This window comes from Crocodylus porosus, unplaced genomic scaffold (genome assembly GCF_001723895.1).
Source record: "Crocodylus porosus isolate Cpor-Errol unplaced genomic scaffold, CroPor_comp1, whole genome shotgun sequence".
In the NCBI taxonomy this organism is placed as follows: Eukaryota; Metazoa; Chordata; order Crocodylia; family Crocodylidae; genus Crocodylus; species Crocodylus porosus.
Window position 1 is genome coordinate 48,809,299 of NW_017728950.1, and position 15,872 is coordinate 48,825,170.

General features: G+C 49.3%; 1 protein-coding gene across 1 annotated transcript in view; it reads right to left on the reverse strand.

Annotated features, from left to right (window-relative positions):
* ADAMTSL1 (ADAMTS like 1) overlaps positions 1-15,872 on the reverse strand; it is a 639,880-nt gene that overhangs the window by 594,430 nt on the left and 29,578 nt on the right. The gene's annotated exons all lie outside the window — the stretch shown is intronic.

A 15,872-nucleotide genomic window follows, 5' to 3' on the forward strand; every position in this document is an offset into this window, starting at 1 on the left:
CTGGTTTGCTCCCTGCAGGACTGGACCAGTGCAGAATAATCCTCCTTGGAGGTGAATCCCATCCTCCATCCTTTGTAGGCTTTTCTTTTTAGCTGTAGGAGGTCTGCTAGATCCCTGGAGAGCCAGGGGGGCTGCTATGCCCTCTTGCTGCCTTTCCTCTGAGATGGAATAGACTTAGCTTGTGCACTGAGGATCACTCCCTCAAGGAGCAACCACTCTTCTTGAACTCCCGTCTCCCTGGGGTCATGGTCCCTTAGGGCCTGACTGACAAGCCTCCAAAGTCAGCTTTCCTGAAGTCAAGGACTTCCATTCTGCTGACTGACTTGCCACCTTTACGGCAGATGGTGAAGGTGATCAGCTTGTGGTTTCTGTCACCGAGCTTCCCATCGATCACTAGGTCACCGATTAGGTCATCCCCTGTAGCCAGTACCAGGTCGAGCAGCGCTTTGCCTCTTGTTGGCCCATAAACTTCTTGAGTCAGGTAGAGGTCATCCATGCATGAGAGGAAGCTTTGTGACCGCTCGGATTTTGCTGAGTGATCCTCCCACAAAATGTCCAGGTAATTGAAGTCACCCATGACAACCATGGTCCTGGAGTATGCGGCTTCAGCCAGTTCCTGGGAGAACTCCTGGTCAAGCTCAGGACTTTGGGTGGGAGGTCTGTAGTAGACTCCCACCGTTGTGTCCCCTGTGCCATGTTCTCCATGAATTTTAACCCAGAGGGTCTCCAGTCGTCCACCCTGGTTGCCAATATCAGCTTGCAGGGACATGTAGCTTTCCTAAACATAGAGAACTACACCCCCACCCCTTTTATCTACACGATCCCTCCTGTACAGGGTATAGCCATCTATACGCGAGGTCCAGTCATGGGTGGAGTCCCACCAGGTCTCAGTTTTCCCAATGACATCATAATTCTTTGCACTGAGCAGGAGGACAAGCTCCTCCTGCTTATTCCCCAAGCTCCTGGCATTTGTGTACAGGCAGGCAAGTGTACAGGCTGCTGGGGGATGTCTGGGAGGCTTTGGGGAAGCAGGGGTGCAGCGGGCTTTCACCCGCACATCTCTTGCCACTCCGGAGCCTAACCGGGGCTTTTTTTGCTGTTCGTGGGCCCTTTTAAACTGCGCACATGCACAGTGGGCCTGCCATCGGGGAAAGCTGCTCTCAGGCAAGGGGGGGCCCCCTCCTACCTTTCTCTCTCCCTGGGGGGCTGGGCCAAGTAGGGGCCTGACCCAGCCTGGCTCCACGCAGCCGCCTCCTCCCACTCAGAGAGGGGTTAACCCCATCCCACCATGAGCCCTGCTTGCCTCCGGCTGTGCTGGGGGTTGGCAGGGGGCTCTGCGGCTGCTGGGGGATGTCTGGGAGGCTTCGGGGGAGCAGGGGTGCAGCGGGCTTTCACCTGCACGTCTCTCGCCTCTCTGGAGCCTAACCGGGGCTTTACTTGCTGTTGGTGGGCCCTTTTAAACTGCATGCATACAAAAAGTAACCCTTTCAAATCAATGCCATAATTTTAAATAGTTGGTAACATGTCAAGTTACCATGTCTTAAGAAAGCAAATTTTGTCATGTAGCCCTGACAAAGAAAAAACATTTTAGGAAACACAGATTTGTGTAATCTGAAAAGCAGGCAATCATTTTATCATATTTCAATGTCAAGACCAAATTTTTTTTTAAAAAAAGGTTGTCAAAGGTTTGCCTCCTTAACAAATGTCCAGGTGCATAATAAGAGGCTTGATTTTCAAAAGTCATGAGAGCTTGAAGCTCCTATTTCATACTCCCTTAAAATCAAATCAAAACATAAAAGGATAGTTTCTACCTCTCATTTATTACCACAGACAACACAGCAAAACAAGTCTGGTTCTGTTATAGCAGAGGTTTGAGCTGAGAGGCAGAATTGGTTTACAGCTCTTGCATGCCCCAACTCTCATCTGCAGTTGTGAGCCAAATTAGGAGGGAGTGGTGGGAAAGTCAACTGAGTCATGTGTAACTTGGGTCTAAAGATTGCTGCACTCTGCAGAAAAGGACTATTACATACTCAGGGCTGAAGTCTGGACAGAATCGCTGAGGTGTTGACACTATCTGACTATCACATGCTGTTACTTCATTGTCTGAGTAGAAAGAAATCTAGACACCTGCCTCTAGCATCCTGTTGCACCAGGACTGTCTACATAGGTTTGAAGAGAAGGATAAAGTGGATTTAGCCCATAGAAAGAAAAATACTGAGAAGAATTTATATTGTAAAGTTAATACATGAAAAAAACAAGCTTTCATAAAAAGAGACATATGTCATAGCAGGAAACTGGACATTGAAAACATTAAGCAAAACCACTGCTTTTTAAAGTCTGATACACCTTGCTCATAATTTAGTCAAAGTTGGATTTTACCCTGGGACTTGTACAATAGCAGTTGGTTCTGCACAGCTACATTTTAAATACTGCCATCAATGGAATATGACCTCTCCTAAAAAATACTTTAAAAATAGTTATAGCAATATTAAATTGGCTGGTGGTCTCAAGCTCTCACAAAGAAGCTTCCTGCAAGTACCATATTTAAATCAACCTATTATATTAGTATGATTGTAAAGAAGGGTGCTGCAATCCATAGCTCCAGTCTGAAAGGGGTACAACCATGGAGGTCCTGCCCAAAGCAAGGAAAATGCATCAAAGGTGTGCACTCCAGGAGCAACTCCAAGGCACCCAAAGTAACAGATTTGCTATGCCAATAATATGTAATGCCTTGGGCTCCAATCTGTGTAACTAGCTGACCATAACATAGGCCATTTTTACACATGCTTGGTGTGGGGGGCAGAGGGGGAAGCACTATTTAAAGAGGCTTTATGGGCCACTCTAATTAAAGCATCCGGAGCATCTTTTGTATCAGTGTCCCTACGCTTCAAAATTGTGGTGGGCGCACTTTATCTAAATCTTGTAGAATGAGCTTTAGTTAAAGTGGTCCTGCCACCATTTTGAAATGCAGGGACACTGATATATGAGACATGGAGGCTGGTTGGCTCCAGCAGACTCAATTAATTAGCTCATAATTACAGCATGTCGGAGTAGCCTCCTGGCTCATGTACAGGCACCCATAATGACTAATTGTTTTTAAATCCCAGTTGCCCTGACCAAGATCAGAACTCCATTCTGCCAGACATCTTACAGACAACAAGTAAAAAGCAGTCCTAAGCTTGGAAAAAAAGTAGCCTCAACTGTGTATCAGGGATGTCACAATTCCAATATAATAAAAGCCTTAGTCCATCTGTCTGGCTGTCTCTGTCCTGGGCGACCACAGGCATAACTTTGCTCTGGGGCCCAGTGCAGGAAGCAGAGGCAGTTGGGGGCAAGGAATCACTGTCTGGCCCACCCAGCAGAAGGACTTGTATGGCTCCACACCTCTGTCAAAGCAGCAGCAGAAAGGAAGTGAACAGAGGCTGCAGTCTGCCCTTGCCCTGTGCACAGACTGAGGGGCCATGTGCCCCCCCACAACCTTTGCTCCCTGGCACCGTGACTTTGGAGAAGCCACCAGGCTCCAACTGTCCCATGACCAGGCCAAGCCAGGGCCCCATTCATGGTGAATCCACAACCCAGCCAGGCTGGCAATCCCTACAGTGCAGGAGGGACTGGAGCAGAGGCAGGGGTGAATAATTTTCCCCTGTCCCACTCCCTCCTGCACTGTGGGGGTCTTGATCCCAGAGCCTAGGGCAGTGGGCAGGGGTGGAAGCAGGCCTGTGTCTGGTCCAGCAGGCCCAGCCTAGCGCAGGGGGAATGAAGCCAGATCCAGAGTGGTGGGGGGAGGTGAACCAGACCTGGAGCAGTGGGGGGAGGGGGCACTGGGTTGGGCGCAGGGCTCCATCTCCTCCTGCCCGCCTCCCACACCCCTATCATTCTTGTTGGATAATTTTTTAGTAAACAATATATTTATTTCCATAGCATCCTGGAAGTTTTATCACTTCCAGTTTGCACAAAGGCTAAGTGATTTGCCCAGAGCCATACCGGAAACCATATGCAGAGCATGGTACCAAACTCATGCTTCTCACATCTCAGGTTAGTATCCAAATTACTGGACCATCCTTCCTCTCTCTAAGAACCCAATCCAGTAAAGCAGCTATGCTTAAGTATTTACCAAATCAGGGTTTAAATTAAAAGCAGTTGCAGCTCTGGATGGAAAAGATAGGGGCAGGGTGAGTGGGAAAGGAGGGAGAACAAAAAACAATAAGACAATGTGTTGGCACTAACTAGCTTTGTGCATATTAAGAGCCTGGAGTAAGTTTCTACAAAAATCATAAAGCTAGAAATATCACTTGATGGAGACAAATATTGGGTGAGTTGTTCTCATGTGTTTTATTTTTGCGTTGCTCAATCAAATAAATCTCTACAGCTCACGGTGAACTTCTGACATTTTGATGTCTCCTGCCAGCACTTATTACTTAATTTATGTCTCTACTGATTTTATTCCCAACTACCCTGTTTCACACAAGGTTTAAATTAACAAATAGTTAGTTCCAATCATTGGTTACAGAGTGTATCCCTGAGCACAGAATTAAGAGAATTCATAAAGGAAGCTTAGGCCAAAAATTCTTTCCAAGTAACTGATAACAACTTCAGTACTGTTCATTGTGTGGACATATTGCCAATGGTACTGTAAGTCTAACTGAAGTGCTGTTCTGAGCTATTAGAAAGAAATAAAAGTCTTCCCAGCTACAAGTAATTTATGCATTCACACAAAAATGTTTCTAAGCCCAGTTCATTCCCAAATGCTGTTATCTAAGTGCAAGGTCTATTGGCAAGTCCTCATTAAACCACAGACTACACTACCATTACTGTCCTGATAATACACAATATAGAACATTTGGCCTGTAGATCTGGCTAGCTGGGTGTCTTAACTGGAAAGATGCTGGGATAAATCTTGCCAGCTGGCTGCATTAGAGCCATTTTATTTAACTCCATGTGAAAATAGAAGTTTCACTGCTGAGTAGGAATCAATGCGAAAAAGGTTGATCTTCAGTTTTTCATAGGAAGGAATGTTCATAAAAGGGCACAAGGCAAGAATGCTACCGTTGATTTTAGATGTTCTTTCCATGGTAAGCCAGCAATTGGGCATACTGTTTCCACAGTAAGCCATATATTGAACATAGTGCAGAATGTGTGCATTCTGTGCCCTTCTTTGGGCACATCTACACATGCATATTAATGACACACAACACACTCTGGCACTTAACATGGCAGAGTTTATTGCTCCTGGGTGCCATGTTTATACATGCACTAGGGACTGCAGCACATTGAGGTAGGTTGAAGCAACCCTGGCTGGCAGAGACCCCCAGGGGTTAGGCTGCCAGTCCAGTAATGTTCCGACCCTGCTCAACATGCTACAGAGGTGCTGGCTGGGGCATGAGAGTTCAGGGCTATGCAGTAAAAAACTCTGCAGCAGGATACTACTTGTACTTATTAGTTTACTCCAAGCTAGTAGCCTTGCATGTGTAGATACCAAGGTGTTTACTGTGGAGCTAATTAGTCTACTCCACAGTAAACATTTTGTGTAGACATGCCCAGTGCATTGCAATCTTTTCAACATTTCATGGACCATGAGGTTCTATTTTAATTTCTTCTTAATAGGATATTGAACAGTGCAAGATGCACAGCAGGGTGCACTGACACCTTCAGAGGTGCATTTCAGCTGCAAACCCCTTTCCACTGTGATGCTTGGCCCCTGAGAACAGATTGAGATGCACCAAAGGGACCAAGGCCTTGCCCCAGGGTTCCTCAGTTTTTCTTTTCTCACCCAGGCCTTAACAGCCCTTAGCAGAGAGATTTCTAGCAAAAGAATCATACCCTTTTGTCTGGCTTGTGCAAAAAATTACAGATCCCTACCTCTGCAGCAAAGCCAACCTGTATAAGTTAAATGCTCTGAAATCATACTTGACACAGACATAAGTTAATTATAAAAAGGTTTATTACAAAAAGGATAATTGCATATACAAGAGAAATCATAAAGCTGAATACAGACAGAAATATGAATCAAAATAGGAACAATAAATTATGATCTTACCCCTAAGTCTTTACCCTAGAACGCAGCTATTGGTTTCCTACAAAATCAAAGTTTTCTACAAGACCACCAGCCTTCTCTGCCCAGCTTATGGTAGGTGGGAGACTAAATCATTCCTATGCCCTGTGTTGCAGAGCTTGTAGGTGCCCTGCAGAAATGGCTTGGGGGAGACCCCTGGTGGTGGAAAGAGGGAAGCTCAGCTGCCCGTCACTAGGACTGCGCAGGTGCTGGTTGCTAGGGCAACCAGGGTAAACATAGAGACAGGAAAAGGCAGAGCTTGGCCCTTCTTAAGCCCCAGCAGGAGGCCAGGAGGGCAGTTTCCCTCTGGCGGCCAAGGGAGGAGGAACTCGGCCAGAGGTGAATCCAGATGGCGGGAACATTCCCTAGGTCCTGCTGAGGGAATTGGTGTGCTCGCTGTCCTGGAGGTACAGTTGTTTTCTTCTGACCAGGGCAGTTTAGCTTTTATGTTGTAGCCCAGGGGCTTTGTGTTTTATGTTTACTATTTTACTGGAGGACCAGGTGAGGCTATTAGGGGTTGGAGGAGGCCTCATAGGGACTTCCCAGTAGCGTGGGGGGTTCCTGATGCCGGAGAAGGCAGTATTTTGCGGGGTGCATTGGCCCAGCCCCAAGAGGGGCAGCAGGAGAGCCCCGAGAGAGTGGAAGGGGCAGCGAGGAGCCCCGAGAGAGACTGAGGAGAGGTGGCAAGGAGCCCTGAGAGCAAACGTAGGGCTGAGACATAACGGGGCCCAAGGTAGATCACACCAGCACCATCTGCGAGGCTTGGGCTGTGGTGCAGGGGAAGAAAAGGAGTCGCAGGCAGCTCCCCCTGTCTTCGGGGTGCGTAGAAATGGGCAGCCTCCCGCTGACTACAATCATCTGTTAATCAAAATAAGATCAAGGCGTGGCAGGAGAGTAAGCAGGTGGTTGGCCAACTGCAGGAGGGCGGAGCCACACTTCCAGAGAGGATCCGAGAGTAGGATTCCTGTCACAATGGTGCATTGGCCAGAAAACTTTCATGAGGCCATCTGCACCCTAAAAGGCTGGTTGGTCTGTGTGAAGAGAAGAGCCCTTGGGTCCATTCGGAAAGTGTGACAGGAATGGATACCAATGCCAGACACTGAGCCGCGACGGCAAGTCGAGGGTCGGCCCTACCGGACAACGCTAAGCCTATGGAACCATGACATAGGATGAAGAGCATTGGTAGCCAACACGAAGGGGGGCACCCACCCGTGACCAACAACTTGGGTAGGGATGTGTGGCTACAAGACCCAAGTCGACACTAAGGCAAGAAATGAACTTCCCACACTAACGGTGGAGGTGATAGTCAATGGGAGGAAGGTACAAGCTATGTTAGATTCCGGCCCACTACAGACTATAGTATGGGAGGAGGTGTTACCAACAAAAGAAAAGGGGGCAGCTGATCGGGTGACAGTGCAGTGTTGGTGTGGAGACCACCTCAAGATCGACAGGGTGAGGGCCACCCTTCAAGTGGGCAAGAAGACCCAACAGATGCTGGTCAGAGTTGCTGGACATTTTGTCTTATCCAGTGGTGTTGGGCTGCGACTGGCCTGACTTGCTGGAGGAGATAAGCAATGTAAGGCTAGGGGAGAAGGCAGAAGTATTCATAGGCACAACCGAAGCACGCTGTCCCGACGAAAGGGGTGAACAAGAAGTGGACATCTCACACCTATGGGAAGACGAGCATTTCCAGCTGGAGCAAAGTCGGGAACCTGATTTTCAGCCAGCATTACAAGAACATCTGGCCCAAAGGAATGGAGAGATCTTACGGCCAGTGCTGATGAACGCGATGCCGAGGTTCGAGATCAGGAATGACCTCCTGTATCGAGTGGAGCTGGGGAAGCCGGAAGGGGAGGAGGTTGAACAGTTGCTGGTGCCTCAGTGCTATTGGCAAGCTTTATTAAAGGTGGCTCATGAGCTCCCTATGGGGGGACATTTGGGCAGGGATAAGACTGAAGCCCATGTTCGGGCAAGGTTTTTTTGGCCAGGACTGTTGCAGAAAGTGGTGAAGTATTGTGTTTCATGTCCTGTGTGCCAAAAAGTGAATCCAAGACCACCCCCAAAGGCTCCTTTAGTTCCAATATTTTGGTGGAAGTTCCCTTTGAGCGGGTAGCACTGGACAGCATGGGCCACTCCCCCGAAGTAGCACCGGGAACCAGTATATATTAGTGCTACTAGATTATGCCACAAGGTATCCAGAAGCAGTGGCGATGCAGACCGTATCTGGCCCAAAAGTGGCAAATGAGCTGGTGAAGATATTTTCCCGCATCGGACTCCCTAAAGAACTGCTGATGGATCAGGGAACGAATTTCACATCGCGGGTGTTTGAGGGAGTGAGCAGAGCCTTAGGAATTAAACACCTGAGAACGGCAGCATACCACCCCCAAACAGACGGGCTTGTAGAATGTTTCAATCAGACGCTGAAGTAGATGTTAAAGAAGTTCGTAGTTGAGAGACCTCAGAAGTGGGATAAAATGATACCACCGTTGTTGTTTGTGGTAAGGGAGGCACCACAAACTTCGACTGGGTTTTCACCCTTTGAATTATTACATGGCTGCCAACCAAGAGGGATCCTGGATCTGATTAAGGAAAGTTGGGAGGAACAGCAGAGTAGAGACCAGAACTTAATCCAATATGTCATACATCTGCGGGAACGTCTGGAAGCAGACCGAAGTGTGGCCCTAGAAAATCTCAGGGAGGTGCAACAGCGTCAAATGAGATATTATAACCAAAGCGCACAGGCAAGAAAATTGGAGGTGGGAGACCACATCTTGGTTCAATTGCCAGACCGAGAAAGTAAGCTGCTTGCATGGTGGCAAGGGCCCTACGAGGTGATATGCCAGGTAGGGCCCATAGACTATGAGGTGCACCAGACAGATAAACAGAAGAAAAAGCAAGTATACCACATTAACATGTTAAAGAAGTGGGAGGTCCGGGAAGGCATGTACCTATCTCTCCAGCCCGAGGAATTGGAATTGGGACCCTCCTTGACTGAGGAGAGTTGACTGGGGGACGTGGAACTGGCCCCACGATTATCAGAAACACAGAGAAGACAGGCCACTGAGCTAATCAAAGAATATGGAGATGTATTCCGGAAAACACCTGGGGAAGCTAGGGGTGCGGTGCATCGAATAAGAACTCCGGGCCAGGTGGTCCGTGAACACTGGCAGCGGATTCCCCAAAGACTGCAAAGCCAAATAAAAATGGAAATTACAATGATGCTGAAGAGAGGCATTATATGCGAATCACACAATGATTGGTGGAGCCCTATCGTGGCAGTACCTAAGCCCGATGGGAAAATCTGCCTTTGCATTTATTCCCGGAAGGTGAATGGAGTAGCGAGGTTTGATGCATACCCAATGCCAAGAATAGACAAGCTGATAGAGACCATCGGACAAGCTCGCTATATCCCCACCCTAGACCTGACAAAAGGGTACTGGCAGATCCCAGTGGCTCTTGAGGATCAAGAAAAGACAGCGTTTGCGACCCCTTGGGGTCTTTTCCAATTTTGACAGATGCCTTTCGGATTACATGGAGCTGCCGCTACATTTCAATGTCTAATGGACAGAATTTTGGCTCCCCATAGAGGCTATGCCACAGCTTACATCGATGATATCGTAATCTACACCGCAAACTGGGCAGAACACCTCATCGCACTGAGGGCGGTAGTGCAGGACTTGAGAAGGGCCAGGTTGACAGCCAACCCAAAGATTATGCACAATAGGAAAGGAAGAAACCCAATATCTGGGATTCCTAGTAGGGAGCGGACGGGTAAGACCATTATTAAGCAAGGTGAAGGCCTTACAGAGATATCAAGCGCCTCATACTAAAAGGCAAGTGAGAGCTTTTTTGGGGTTAGCCAATTATTATAGGAGGTTTGTACCTCATTTTTTGGAGGTGGTGGAGCCTTTGACCGAGATGACAAAGGCAGAAGCTCTGACCAAGGTGAGATGGACACCGGCTGCGGAAGAAGCTTTCCGAGCAGTAAAAGATGCACCATGCTTGCAACCCCTTTTATATACACTGGACTTTAATAAATCCTTCCAAGTGCAGACAAATGCCTTAAAGGTAGCTATTGGAGCGGTGCTGATGCAGATAAAGGGTGAAGAAGAACGACCCTTAGCCTACCTACGTAGGAAATTGCATCCCCCAGAACGAAATTATGCCACGATAGAAAAAGAATGTTTGGCAATTAAATGGGCTATCGAGACATTCCAGTATTATCTATTAGGATGTCAGTTCACACTGATTACTGATCATGCGCCCTTACGCTGGTTACAAAACATGAAGACGGACAATGCTAGGCTGATGAGGTGGGCCCTGAGTTTACAACCATATTGTTTTGAGATAAAACACTGCTCGGGGAACCTGAATAGAAATGCTGACTTCTCAAGGCAATACGAGGAAGAAGAGGGGCCTGGAGAATCAGGAGGATCCCAGACAAGAAATAAGAGGGGTTGGATGGCAGGGAAAACAAACCCTGTTATGGGGAGGCAGGGTGATCACTCTAAGTATCGGGCATTCCAGTTGGGGCCGGCTTGTCAGGAGAGAGAAGGAAGAGGGCCTCAGAGGGACAGCCCCCCCCGAACGATGATGCAGCGTCTAATGTCCCAGCCAAAGAGTATATTGAGCCTGGGGCCCTACAGGCCGAGGGGCACCCTACCAAGGCTGGCTAATGTGGGGGGACTACCTGTGGCGGGTAACTCCCAACAAATCCCACATGGTGCACCCTTGGGGAAAAGGCAAGTAGGAGACTCCTGAAAACCTCCGCCTCCTGTGTCTGGGTTGTCCGGTGCCAGAAAACAGGGCCAGAGAGGAGCTCCAGCAGAGGCAACACCTGCAAGGATGAAGATCGACTCGGTGAGTCTGGAATTGAAGGGGGGAGGTGTGTCGCAGAGCTTGTAGGTGCCCTGCAACTGAGAGCAGAAACAGCTCGAGGGAGACCCCTGGTGGTGGAAGGAGGGAAGCTCAGTTGCCAGTCACTAGGACTGTGCAGGTCCTGGTTGCTAGGGCAACCAGGGTAAACATAGAGACAGGAAGGGGCGGAGCTTGACCCTTCTTAAGCCCCGGCAGGAGGCCAGGAGGGCAGTTTCCCTCTGGTGGCCGAGGGAGGAGGAATATTCCCTAGGTCCTGCTGAGGGGATTGGTGTGCTCGCTGTCCTGTGTAGGGAGGTACTGTTGTTTTCTTCGGACCAGGACAGTCTAGCTTTTATGTTGTAGCCCAGGGGCTTTGTGTTTTATGTTTACTATTTTACCGGAGGACTGGGCGAGACTATTAGGTGTTGGAGGAGGCCTCGTAGGGACTTCCCAGTAGCGTGGTGGGTTCCTGACACTGGTGAAAGCAGTATTTTGCGGGGTGCATTGGCCCAGCCCTGAGAGAGCAGAGAGGGCAGCGGGAGAGCCCCGAGAGAGAGTGAGGAGGGGCGGCGAGGAGCCCCGAGAGCAAACGTAGCTCCGAGACATAACGGGACCCAAGGCAGATCACACCAGCACCACCTGCAAGGCTTGGGCTGCAGTGTAGGGGAGGAAAAGGAGTCACAGGCAGTGCCCCCTGTCATTGGGGCGCGTAGAAATGGGCAGCCTCCTGCTGATTACAATCATCTGTTAATCAAAATAAGATCAAGGTGTTGCAGGAAAGTAAGCAGGCGGTTGGCCCATTGCAGGAGGGCGGAGCCACACTTCTGGAGGGGCTCCGAGAGTAGGACTGCTGTCACACCCTGGGATCCTTTAAACAAAAGCCTGCTACCTCAGCTACTTAGGGTTGTGTTACATGTGGTGCTTTGAGCCACACAAATGTATCAACATGTTAGTCCTAATCTGAGTTTGGAGCAGTCACATACTTAGGCTAGAAACCTTCTTGGACTGTCCCTGACCTGCATAGCTGTGACTTGCCACTAGAGACCTGATGAGCAGTAGGCCTGTGTGAAATTTCAAAGGTTGTTTTGTTTCAACGCTGTTTCGATTCATTTCGAGGTCAAAACAGCAAAATTGAAATGAAACAAAGGCTGTCAAAATAGCCTCAAAACAAAACAAGGCTAGTCAAAATGTTTCGACCACAGTGCTGGGGATGGGAAGTCAGTCCAGCTGGGCTGTCTTCCCATCCCCGGCGCAAGATCCGACAAGGGGCTTCACCCCCACACTAGATTGCGCTAGGGGTGAGGAGGAAGCCCTGTTGGGCTGCCTCACTATCCCCCGCGCTAGATGCCTGTGTTTTTAGAAGTTCCTTTCCCCAGCGTCATGGTCTGGTGAAACAGTTGAAACAGCCTCACTGTTTTGATGACGTGAAACAGTGAGGCCTTTTTGACTCAAAATTATATCTGATACAAAACACTGTTCTGTCCAGACCTCAAAACTGAAATTGGAATGGAACGGTACCATTTTGCACAGCCCTAATGAGCAGGGGTAGGACTAGGACTACAGCCGTGAGTTGCAACAAGAGGGCTGGTGAGCCTGAACAGGCTCTAGCTAAGGGGTATGTGAGAGATGCGTTGGGGGAGAGGGGTGGGAACATGAGGCTGGGAGGTGAAAAGTTAACAGGATGTGAATGAGTAATGAAATGGGACGCGGGAAGAAAATGAGGGTGGGGGATTGGTTGTGAAATATAGGATGTCAGCCGCTGTTAAGGATAAAATACAAAATAGTAAGAATTTAAAAATAAATGAAGTAAATTAAAGAAGCTCTCATGCTTTGATGAAATGAGATTTGAGACAGGGAGGTGGAGTGGGAGGCAGTGCTGGTCATACTTCCAGGGGAGGCTGATAGCTGGGAGTAGAGGGAAGACATTTTTAGGGGAACTACTGCCCCTGTTGCAGGAAGGGGCATTAGTGGAGGCTGGCCAGGTCTGGTGGCTCTCTGGGGCTGGCCACGCTCTTCTCCATTCCCCAGGTCTAGGCAGGGTAGAAGGGCAGTGACCACCTTCCTGGAAGGGCTCAGTGCTGGTGGAAAAAGGTGCCCTGGCTTACTGTTCCTGGATTTGGGGGGCAGGGGCAAAATAGAAATGCTGTGGCTGCAGTCCATAGGCCACTCCACTGAGCAGCTGGTGGTGGGAGAGCCCAGCCTGGCCCCCAACCTTGTTTCTCCCTAGCAGTCTTCCTTCCTCAGCCCCCCTCTGCTGGATAGGTCTGTGCTCTGTAACCTGGGTAGCCAGCCTGCGCACTCCCTGAAGCAGCTGTGGAAAATTTCAATGCCTGCTCCCTTAGAGCACAGGGTTTCCCTGAGCCTGGCTGTGTCTGGGGGCTGTCTGAGCCAGACACCATGCTTCTCTGCTCCCTGAGCCTAGGGGTGGGATCAGGACAGGCTGCTTGCAGTGGGCTCGGTGCTGGTGAGAATAGGTGCCCCTTCCAGCCATTCCCAGACCAAGTGGCTTGGGGAGAAAAGCCCCAACCTCAGACTCTCCCCCATTTCCTGGGGCTTGGAGGGGGTCAGGCAGTGACCGCTTTCCAGGATAGGCTAGAGGCTTCCAGGGATATGTGCTCCCTGCATCCCACCAGCTGGTTTGGTAACTAGTGTGGGGATGGCAAGGAAATTAGCATCTGGAGTCCCCACTGTTCTGCTGATCTGCCCAGGAAGCCTCAGCTCCGCCCAGCCTCCTAGCCAGCACTCCCTGACTGGTTGGTACCCTGAGACCAAGTGGCACCTGCTTCAGCAGCTGTGGGAAAGTTTCAATTAACCACTTGTAAATTCCAAAAGAAATGCAGTTACAAGCCTGAGTGCCTGCCACTGGTAAGGGCTCTTCCCAACTCCCAGGGCCTGGGAGATGTGGTGCAGGCAATGATCAATCATCAGGATGGGCCAGGGCGTGGAAATGTAAATGTCACACTCTTGACTTTAAGAATGGCAACAGAGTTAGAAAATGGTGCTGGGGATTTTAATGGAGTTTAATACACAGTTCAGTGTGATGAGGTCCTTTGGGATTAAGATCAAAAGATACCTTTAAAAGCCTTACTGTTCTGTGCCTCCCCTGCCCAACCAGGTTTGAAGCTCATGGAGGGAAACACACACCAGGCTCTTTGTGTGGGCTGTTTTGCCTGACTGGTTTGGCTGGGGATAGGATGCGGGGGGGAGAGATGGGGGAGGAGGAATGACATTGAAATGTGCTGACTATTCAACCACCAACAGCTGGAAATTCAGACCCCACCCCACAGGCACAGGTCTGGTCCAATCATAATCTCCTTCACCAAGCTGACTGTTCTTACTAGGTTTGGATATTTGAGATGGCAGTCGGCAGAGTCACAGGAATCACTGCTCTAAATGAACTTCTCAGACAGAAGAAGCACCATCATCACCTGCTAGTGGCCCTAGTAGCTTGCTAGATCAAGGACAGCAATGTTGCTGTAGGTGTCCTGCTGGCTATGCTGGATGCACAGAACAACTACCTTGAAGCTGCAGCTCTACATGCTCAGTTTCTGATCCCACTGAGGTGCTGGGCTCTACTTGTGAATTTGAACTGGTGGGAGTAGCCCGTGCTCAGGACCTAGGATGATGACCAATGGAGACAGAATTTCAAAAAGTCCCATGGCACATTCATGAAACTTTAGTTTGAGATCACCTCCTGCTTCAAGCTTCAGGCATCCCATGCCCATGGAGAGATGGGTTGTGATTATTATCTGGAAGCTAGCAAATCCTGACAGACTCCTGTGCATGACCAACCAGTTTGGCATGAGAGAGACAACACTGACGCTCACTGTGTACGAAGTGAGGCAATTCTGCAACAGTTGGGGCCTCAGATGCTCCAGCCTGAGGATCCACAAGAGGTTATTGCTGCCTTCAAGGACCTGGCATTCTCAAATTGTGTGGAGTCCATTGATGAGACCCACATCCCCATTCTACGCCCCCCTCACCATGCCTCAGATTACATCAACAGGAATGGTTTCTTCTCCGCTATCCTTCAGGCTTGTGGACCCCTGGGGCCAGTTCACCCATGGGTGGTCCATGATGCCTGTGTGTTTAGGAACTCTAGTTTCCCAGACATGATGGAGTAGGAAGAATTGGCCCCAGCCATGGAGTTGGCTTGCCTGCCTGTTCCTTCCCCCTGCATTGTCAGGGATCCAGCATACCTACTCCTTCGATGGCTCATGAAACCATACACTGGTTTACTGGACCGCAGGAAGGAGAACTTTAATTACCAGCCAAGCAGCTGCTGGATGGTGGTCAAGTGTGCCTTTGGGTGATCGAAGGCATGCTGGAGATCCAGCTGCAAAATGTTCCCAACCTTCATGGCTGCAACTTGCATCCTGCATGTGTGCAAATCAGGATACTGGTGCCTCTGGGTACTGCCCCCAAGATTCCTTTTACCAGAGACCCCCAAGGATTGACATGGCCCCTTGTCCGATTCGTTATCAAGTGAATGTTAATAGTAATCCCTAGGCTTTATTACAAGTTTCCTCCTTATAGTACGTGCAAGTGGTTCCTTTAGACGTTACAGAAGTGACCTTTGGTAGTACCAGTCTCAGATCCTCTGCTGGGTCTGTGGGATGTTAGTTTCCTCATTGTTCAAACAAGGGTCATACTCAGAGGGTGGTGGTGGGCGGGTCATATTCAACCTGGGGGGAAGTGGGCAGTGGAGTCCCCCAGGGCTCGGTCCTGGGGCCTGCACTGTTCAATTTCTTCATCAGCGATTTGGACAACAGGGTGAATTGCAACCTGTTTAAATTCGCTGATGATACCAAGATTTGGGGTAAGGTGAGCACGCTAGCAGGGAGGGAAAGACTGCAACAAGACCTGGATAGGTTACAGGAGTGGGCTGACATAAACAGGATGCATTTCAATACTGACAAGTGCAGGGTGCTGCACTTAGGCAGTAGAAACCAGCAGCACACTT